At 39.3% G+C, this 10,144-nt stretch overlaps 1 pseudogene; it reads right to left on the minus strand.

Annotated features, from left to right (window-relative positions):
* Nucleotides 1-1,853: 1,853 nt before the first annotated feature.
* LOC149229301 (cytochrome P450 734A1 pseudogene) lies at nt 1,854-2,829 on the minus strand (annotated as a pseudogene).
* Between the last annotated feature and the right edge of the window lie 7,315 nt (nt 2,830-10,144).

Consider the following 10,144-nt stretch of genomic DNA (forward strand, 5'->3'; position numbering starts at 1 on the left):
TGGAACCAATATACATCTCTCTTTCCATTGCCTGTGAAGAATTAATAATACCTTGATTTTGTTGCTGTTCAACAATGTTTACTTCCTCTTGTTCATTCGACACATTTTGTGGCCAAATAAATGGATTTTTCAAAGGTATATCTTCATTGGTTGTTGTTGAAATGATATCACTTTGATTATTGAAAAATGACTCCCACCAAACTGAATCAGCAATGTCAAAGTACTCATATGTATATCTAATACATTTTTTAATTTCTTCTAGGCAATCAGAATAATTTATATGTCTATTCTGTCTGTGTGCATTCTGAACTTCACCAACTGATTGTAATAACAATATTTTTGATGCAAATATTGGACGATCTGGAATGAACTTCAAAAATTGCAAACCTGATGACGGTGCCCATTCTGTAGTAGTGGAAAACTTCTTGCCCCATATTAGTGTTTTCCCATCAATTTTTTTTATACGAAATTGATGTTGGAAGCTAATATCATTAAGTTGTTCAATGCATTTCCCCTCACCATATGATCCTAGAATAAACCTTCGCATGTCAACAGTTTCTTCCAACACTTCAAAAGCAGGCTCTGTCGTGTATGATTTCTTAATACATTCAATTAGTGATGGCAAGCTCCCAACTTCCTTCCGTCGTCGTGCCCCCTTCCCCCAACCCATTACCGATCTTTCCCATTCACCCATGCCCTCTTCCACCTTCTACCCTACCCATGCGCCAACCCTTGCCACCCCCAACTCCCATTCCCCTCCAATCTCAACTCCTCCCCCCCTTCCTTAACGCCGGCCCTATGGGCCCCATCCCCTAACTCCTTCCCCCTGCCCCCTCTCCCTCCACCCCCTTCTGCCCCCCTAACCCGCACCCTACCCCCCCCCTTCTGCCCCTACCCCTACCCCCCCCTACACCATTCCCCCCCTCACCCCCCCCCACCCACCCCTACACTACCCTACCCACCCCCCCATTCCCCCCCACCCCACCCTACCCCACCCCCCCATTCCCCTCCCCCCCCCCGCCCCCCTACCCTACGCCCCCATTCCCCCCCCCCTTCCCCTACCCTACCCCATCCCCCTACCCTACCCTACCCCCCCATTCCCCTCCCCCCCCGCCCCCCTACCCTACCCCCCCATTGCCCCCCCCCCACCCCACCCCGCCATTGCCCCCCCCCCCCACCCCACCCCCCCATTCCCCCCCCACCCTACCCCACCCCCCATTCCCCTCCCCCCCGCCCCCCTACCCTACCCCCCCATTCCCCCCCCCTCCCCTACCCTACCCCATCCCCCTACCCTACCCTACCCCCCCATTCCCCTCCCCCCCCGCCCCCCTACCCCACCCCCCAATTTCCCCCCCTACCCTACCCACCCTACCCCCCCCCATTCCCATCCCCCCTACCCCCCCCATTCCCCCTCCCCACCCCGCACACCTACCCGGCCCCTCCCCCGCCCCCTCCCCGGCCCCTCCGCCCACCCCTCCTTGGCCCCTCCCCCTCCCCCGCCCCCTCCCCAGCCCCTCCGCCCACCCCTCCCTGGCCCCTCCCCCTCCCCCGCCCCCTCCCCAGCCCCTCCGCCCACCCCTCCCTGGCCCCTCCCCCTCCCCCGCCCCCCCCCCCTCCCCCTCCCCGGCCCCTCCGCCCACCCCTCCCCCTCCCCCGCCCCTCCCTGGCCCCCTCTGCCCACCCCTCCGCCGCCCCCTCCCCGGCCCCTCCGCCCACCCCGCCCCCTCCCTGGCCCCCTCCGCCCGCGCAGGGCCACCCCCGGGGCCGCCCCGCCCCGCCCGACCGGCGGCGGGTGGGGCGGGGCGGCCCGGGGGTGGCGCTGCAGCGACAGAATATGACAAATTCATGAACCGTCAAGGAATATCTGACCTCCAAAAATACGAAGCAGAAAAATTTTGTAAATCTTCTGCAGCAAAGATGAATTGTTCAGACTGCATTTGAAAGATGCATTTTCCTTCCTCGTAGCTGGTGCCAAAAGCTGCTCGTGCTATGATATCTGCACTAACATTCTCAAACTGCTCACAAATGTCTATCTCATTCACACCTGCTTCAGTGTAACTTTTCCATTTGTTTAGCATATTTGTGGCACTCCCGGCAACGACAGGGATCAATGCCTGTTATGCAGAGAGATAAGTATATGAAACATAGGGTATTATATTCATTTTAGAAGTTTAAGCAAACTGGATAGCTTCAGATCATATTTAAGAAAAAAATCATTTGAATATATTACTTTCAAGTTCTGTGTGGAAAAAGCAGGATTTATGATTCTTCTGTGCTGCATCCATTTCTCCCCTTTCAAATTTGGAAGTCCATCGCCTTCCAAGTTCTTTAAAATAGGATGAGGCTCTGCTTTTTCATAATCACCATGCTTGAATGAGAATATCTCCTTGATTAGCTCAGGGTCTGCAATAGTTAGTCTTGCGGTAGGGCCAAACCAGACGAGAAAAGTGCTACCTATATAGACAAAACAATATGTAGAAACCCAATGAACTATAATTTTAAACATTGAAAATACCAGAAATTTGAAAATATAAGGAGAAGCGATACTTCACCATAGCACTTACTCCATTCGTGGTAGAATGGCAGAACTCGAGAGAGAATATCATGAGAGAAGCCCATATTTTGAAAACTCGCTTGATGCGCCATTTTCATCATCTCTTTGATATTTCCACGAAATACCCTATACCGTGGGCCTCCTACTCCTTGTGATTCGAAATGTTTCTGTATGTGTAGAGGCTTCCGCCATACAAATCTGATAACTTCCACCACTATTGTAACAACAACTACAGCGCAAGCTGCCAAACCAGAAATCCAGAAAGTTGCCTCCATTATCTCAATATCGCTTCTCTCACTCACAATCTCAATATATCTTAATAGCCTAAGCCTCAGCATTATATAATTCTCCAAAGCATTATAAGCCACAAGTAAAGTAGATATGTTAGAAATGTTTCGTTTTCCACTCACCTGCAATTTCACTCACACTGTGACAGCGGACGCATGGATTTGTTGCTCTAAGTCGTCACCCAGCATCATCACCCGACACGTTCTTTGATGTGTTGATTGGTAAAATGTCCTCTTAATTTGAATTAAAAAAGGGATGGAACAGACTCACCGAATGGTTTTAGTAACAATTTGACTATGTTGGAGGGGCATTTCATAGATTGCGCATACAGGCACGCGCACATTCTGCAACATGTTTGTTGTCAATGAATGCATTTACCAGAAATGATTATCCAAAACTGCCCCCTCTGCTCGGTTTTGGAAAGCTGCCTCTATTCGATTGGGACGTTAATGGAATCTAAGTCTCCAAATTTAGATTTAAGTAACTTGCACCTTAATTAATGGAGAGCTTTCTGAAAAGCTTGTCGCCATTGAGATCTCGCCTTTCATGTAGTTGACACCCAAACAAACACGTATCAACAAAACCGCGCCTATATTTTGATGATTCTAATGTATTTTATCAAACAAATACTTTTGAAATAGTTCTTAAATTTATTTCACCACATTGCATTATTGTAATACCATTTTGAAATAGCTGTGCATAATATTTTTTATTTATTCCACATGTAAAATGTTAGCTTTTGTTGTTGAATAATCAACTCTTACATTGTTTGGCAGTATTAATTTTTTCTAATGGATGATAACAATTTTTTTATTAAAAACCAGTTGGTAAAAGTGATATGATCCGTTTCCAAGATCATCATCAAAGTATTTTTTATAACTTTTCATGACGTTTTGTTTAATTATATATCACTATTAATCCATTTTAATCAGAGATTTTGCAAGAGCTAAGAAATACGAACTTTTTCCTGAGTTTTTTTCTATTTTATATCAGTATAAACGCATCTTAATTAGACGTCTAGCAAGAGCCCAGAAGGACGCAATTTCTTAACATGAAAACTTCTTTTACATTGCAAAATGCCAATAAAATATTTGGGATTACAATCTATATATATATATATATATATATATATATATATATATATATATATATATATATATATATATATAAAAGAGAAAGCAATTGTAATTTTTCTGTTGTAATTTTGAATGTATAAAATGAAATTTATTTGAGCATAAAATAGTGATATTGCTTAAAATGTTTTAATTATAAAAAATATTTTTTTTTCGATTACTTTATATAATGTTTATAATGTTCATTGAGTTGATAAGTTTATTTTACATCCCAGTATAAGGGAGATGTGGCTAATTCTACAACCCTTAGGAGATGTCTAATTTCATCCATAGTCAACCATGTGCTCAACAATGTAGTCCATAAATAAAATATTCCAATGTATGTATTAACTAAATATTTAAATTTCAACTATGTATATATTATATATGATTAAAAAACTATGTATACAATATATAAAGCAATTGAAGAATTGTATTGTGCACAACTTAAGTACCCAATTAAATTATAGAGACATGAAATTTTCAAAAAATTAAAATCCATTTATACATTAAAAAATGTAATTTAAACAATGAAAAAATACATTTTCTGTGTGTCTATATATATTTTTTAGAAAATATTGTGGAAGATGACAATGATGAAACTCTAGAGGACGAAGAGTTTGGATTACGTGACATTGTTGATTAAATTTAAGTTATACCTGGAAATCAAGCTTTGCAATGTTTTGACTCTGACATTTCATGAAAAGAATAATCAATGAATTAAAGTTGTTATGTGTTCAATATTTGTAATTTGTGATTTTCACATTGATTTTTAAGTTAATTATTATTTTTTGAAAAAAAAGTTGTTATTATTATTTTTTTGACATGAAATTCATAAAAAAAACTATTATTTGACCATTTTTAGTTAATATTTTTGTATAAAAATTGTGATTTTGACATGTTAATTCTAGCAAAAAATTATCAAAACGTTTAGTTTTTTTGTTATATTTATGTTAAAAGTGGTTATTTTTATGTCCATTGTTAAAAAATGTTGTTTTTTAGAAACAATTATTTCATGTGGATTGAAAAATTAATTAAGGATGTATAAATATGTAGATTATCTAAAATTCAAACTATCGACTTTCTAATCAAAAAACGCAAAACAATAAAAACCCCCTAAAAAAAATATATTAAGATACAGAACAAGAAAATATGAATAAAATGACGACTTCAAAAACTATCAAATTTAGAAAATAATTTTTCACATTTCACACACTAGAAAATTAAAAGTCAAAAAATAGGTCTTTTAAAAAAAGGGTGTGATGCAGAATACTCACTTTTTAAAATCAGCATGAAAATCACTACCATTCTAAAACTTGATTTCATCCTTGAACATGAAAAAAAATTAAAGTTCCAAAAACCATGTTCTAAAAAAAACATGTGTATTCTGCATCACCACTTTCGAAAATCGGGTCATTTTTTTGCTATCTCTACAAAACGGGTAACAGTATCAATTCCCGTTTCAAAGTTTACATTGTTTTGAAACTAGCTTTAGTTCATATGATTAGCCATATTGTTGCTATAATATGTTGAGAACGACCCTCAGGGATATATTTCTCTACTACCTAGGTGATTGGGATTACACAGCAAAAGGCATAGTTGATCCTCAGTTAGTTCCCTAAGATGTTATGTTGAGCACTATTATTTGGACCTCACCAATATATCAGAGAGCTATAGCACATGATACTCTTGCAAAAATCCTACATGTTTACATCCAAAAGGAATTTTGAGATTCTATCACTAAACTAGTAATTAGTTGTTAGTAATACTTGCATACCACAGGTTTTTGCAACACCATTGCAGAAGACATATCTCAAAATATTCCTAGTGTTGTGTTGATTACTCATATCTCTCTCTCAAATAAAAAATTATTTATGTGGGCCCAACAATACAATGATTCAAGCTATATATGAATAGAATACTTATAATCCATTGATCACAATAATATAAGTGGAAAATAACACTTCCACATAATCCATGGTTTAGACTCACAACATAGCTAACTCTAAGAACCAACAGTAAATCTAACCCCATTAGAGTCAAGTTCTAGATACCAAGGTTGTTAACATTGAGTCTGCACTTAGCATTATGAATGAAATAATGCAAACACATAACACCTTATTGAAAATCATAGGTGGTTGCTTGAATATTAAGGTAACAAATCCAAACATTGATAGTTACCAAGGAGGGATTTTCATCCTCAAATTGTCGGTTGCACGCATGTTTTAGGACAATCACCACCCACACTTTCAAGATCACAATTCATGGCATCATTTCCAAAGGTTGACATGAATAAAATTGATTTTTTTGACTATTTAGGGTGGGTTATCCAAATGGAACGTTATTTCTCTCCATGGAATCACGAGTGACCTGCACAAACTAAATGTTGGGGTTTTATATTTGGATGTGGAATGTTGGAAATGATGATAATGGGATAAGAAGAATTATAAATGCTACATTGAATAAACTAGTTTGTGCAAGAACTTTATGATTTTTTGAATTTGAAACCAACTATTTGGGTTTCTTGATAAAATTATGCCAAATAATTGCAACAATAGAATATAATAATCTCGTTGTGTAATTTTCAATCCACATAGAGGATCGTTCTAAATTATTTTTAAAGAGTGTTTGTCAATGATCTTAAGGAAGAAATTAAAGTACACAACATGATGCAACACCCAAAAATAAGGTTTGAACCTTGTGATCGAGCTAAAGAAGTTGAAATATTGATGAATTTGTTGGGTGTGGTTTTTCACTCATTTTCCGCACCTTCTTTCCCTTGTTTTTACCTTTATGTCCTTCAGACTTGAGCCCTTATATGACCAAATTCCCCATTTTCTTACCTTTTTCATCCATTTTACTGTCATATTACTTTACTGTATTTTACCGAATAAATGTGAGGCTTATTTTTTTTTGAGGCTAACTAAACGAGCATTGAAGGAACATGTTGGGAAGTTTATCTTTTTTAGGTGTTGGCTCGCAGAAGCAGACAGACAGTAGGACTTAACTGCAGGAAAGGGTAGAATAGTTCAATGTTACACCCTAAATGCTGTTACATATCACTACTAAACACTAGGTGCTGTTACAAGTGGCTGTTGATACAGGTTGCTGCTACACATCAGTGCTAGTACATGTTTCTGCTACACATCGATATTGTTACAGGTTGTTGCTACACATCGGTGTTGTTACAGGTTGTTGTTACACATCAGGTGCTGTTACACCTCGTGTGGGTCTACCGTTACACCAACAGTGTTGTCTTCAGTTATGCCACGTCAACCCGAACCATCATTTGCTCAATATTTTTGCATCGAAGCTGGAAATGTGGGTATTATTCCACATAACAGCTGTTGGCAGTAGATTGTTTATTTTTTAGGCAACAAGACTCAAGCAGTTGTAACTAATGTATATTTATTTAGCAGTAGGTTGCAACTTCTTTATTTTTGGGATCAGCATGAGAATCAGAGATTCAAATGGTTGGTCTGTTTCCTAATTTTTGAGATGTAATAGTTATAAAAGACTCGGATTTTTATGTATCAGAGGGGAATATAGAAGAGTACTGTTACTCTGTTCCTGTAACTCCTGAACTTATTTTAATATCAATTGGCACAATGATGTTGTTATTGCTTCTCAACTGATCTGTTAATCACTTTTTGTGTCTTCATGTGCCCTGTTAAGGAGGAAGGGCCCTCCTCTTTGGCAGGGATTGCAGTGATTAGGTAGTGTACATTTCAGTTCAGTTTATTGATTTGTACTTTCTCATTGTTACTGCACATATTGTGGATTGCATTTGCTATTGTTTCTGTTTATCTTATGCTGTTACACATAGTTAAAACAATAAAGGAATAGTAACTAGCTAGAATAAATGTTAGAACTAGGTGTGGCATGCCTTTATTTCAATATTTACGAAGTGTGATTTGATTTTGTAGATGGTTTTTATATATCTGCATACATGATTGATTCAGTAAATTATATCAGCGACACCTTTTATAGTTTTTCTGCAATTTCTTATGCTTGGCTGAAGTGTATCGACACAGATAGTGCGAACTCCATTGAAACAACAAGACCTACCCTGGGTTGACAATTAATGTTGCAATCTGAGTCAATTAAGGTTTATAAACAACACTACATTTTTGTGCTGTTGCCGAGGATGGCAAGTTGATGATTCAGTCAGCCAAGTTGTTTGTTTAATATAGAAGTGCTCCTAGTCCATAGCTTCTAGGTGGTAAGATGAGAGGTAGGAACCTGCGCATCGTTCTAACATACCTGGGTAGGCTCACCATTGTGATCACTAGGACACTTAGGACATTTTTATGCTTTGATTAGTGTGCCTTCAGCTGTTCAGTTGTTGGGCTGTAAGACGAGAGGTAAGAACCTATGCATCACTCTAACATACCTGGGTGGGCTCACCACTGTCGAAGGCTAAGATACTTAGGGTTTGATTTGATACACAGGGTCAATGTGTGTACTTTTTAGTAAATACAGAGATAGTGAAATTACCCCCACTCTAATAAGTCATAGGAATGAAGGGTCGTAAAAAGGAAACGAAGAGTGAAGATTTTGGAAGGAAGACATTTATCCTGGAATTAATCTCCAAGGTAGAAAAAGAACAGTCCATCTCTCAAAGGAATGCAAGGAAGACAGAGCTACAGAAGGCTATTACTCCCATAGTGAAAGCAACAACCTCCAATCCCTCCATCTCAGGACCATATCATTTTAAGGCCAACACTCATACCTTCAAGATCAAGGATTTGATTCATGAGCAGGAAGGGGAAGTGAGTAGCTAGAATTTGAGGACCAAGGGTCAAGGGGAAACCAAGGGGGAACATCGGACAACTGATGAGGAGAATAAATTAGAGACTTATCAATATTCGGATACAGGTAGTGTGGTGAAACAACCAACTCCAGGAGTATCTGAGGCATTAATCGCATTTACAGAGCCATCACAAACGTAGCTGGAATAACTTCCGCTACAGGAAGGATTAGAAGAATTAATCATGGGGGAAAACAATTATAACAATGCTAAAACAGAAAACACCACTACCACTTTTGAATTCCCAATTGGGAATCTCAGGGGTGAAGCTCCTATGAAGAATATTCCTCTATCATCCTTACCATCCTTTCAGGGGATGACTATGGAAGATTCAGATACATTTCTATTTGAGTTTGATGTCTTATGTAGAAGTTATGATTATATAACAGATGCTCAAAAGTTAAAATTATTTCCTGCTACCTTAAAAGGGGAAGCCTTGAGATGGTTCATGGGATTAGGCCCCGCTTTATTTCAACATGGAATGATATGAAGGAGATGTTCTTGTCAGAGTACCAAGACTATTGTAGGACTAGGGACTTGAGGGAAGAGATATTTAGAATGACACAGAAGGAGGAAGAAAGCCTAGAAGATTATGTGGAACAGTTCCACTACAATTTTCTGAGGTCTAACATAGTGATTTAGACCTGAAAATCTTGAAGACTATATTCATCTGAGGAATGAGGGATGACTACCTTGACACCCTGAACCTATTAGGCAAGGGGGATATATCACAATATCCATTTGCAGAAATTATCAAGCTCTACCTAAGACGCTCTCGAGGATCATCTAGAGGAAAAAGTACGATTCAGGATGCCTCCGTTCGCATACAAAAATCTACAGGCGAAGGAGTAACCAGAGCGAAGATCGAAAATATGTTCAAAAATTTCAAGACCGATATCCTTAGTACTCTCAGCCCGGATTACAACAACACATATCAAAAAGGCACAACCAGAAGTTGATACACCTGTAGCTATGTTCTACCTGAAGTTTCCGAAGAAACATCCTTACAAGGAATGCGAATTGAACAACATCAACCTCTGCAACATCTGTGAGCTGGAACATTTGACAAAGAAGTGTCCAGAGCTCCCCAGACTAAAGGCATCACTTAGAGAATCAAGCGAAGAGGTGCAGTCCCCTTACTTCATTTCACCACAGAGGCCATGGAAAATGCAACCTCCAGGTATGTCTCAAGACTTTTTCTCTTTCAATTCATGGAAAAATGCATATAATAATCAACTATATCCATGGCAATATTCTGCCCCTCATTCAGCTCAGTTTCCTTCACCTTGGAACCAATGGTCTCCATCTCCTCCTGTCCAATATCCTCAACCCCAACCATACCCGTGGAACCAGAACTAGAGAGGAAATGCTTAGACTTTA

The sequence above is a fragment of the Pinus tabuliformis genome, chromosome J (assembly GCF_031772625.1).
Source record: "Pinus tabuliformis cultivar Carrire ecotype Pingquan chromosome J, CPIR1, whole genome shotgun sequence".
NCBI classification, from domain to species: Eukaryota; Viridiplantae; Streptophyta; class Pinopsida; order Pinales; family Pinaceae; genus Pinus; species Pinus tabuliformis.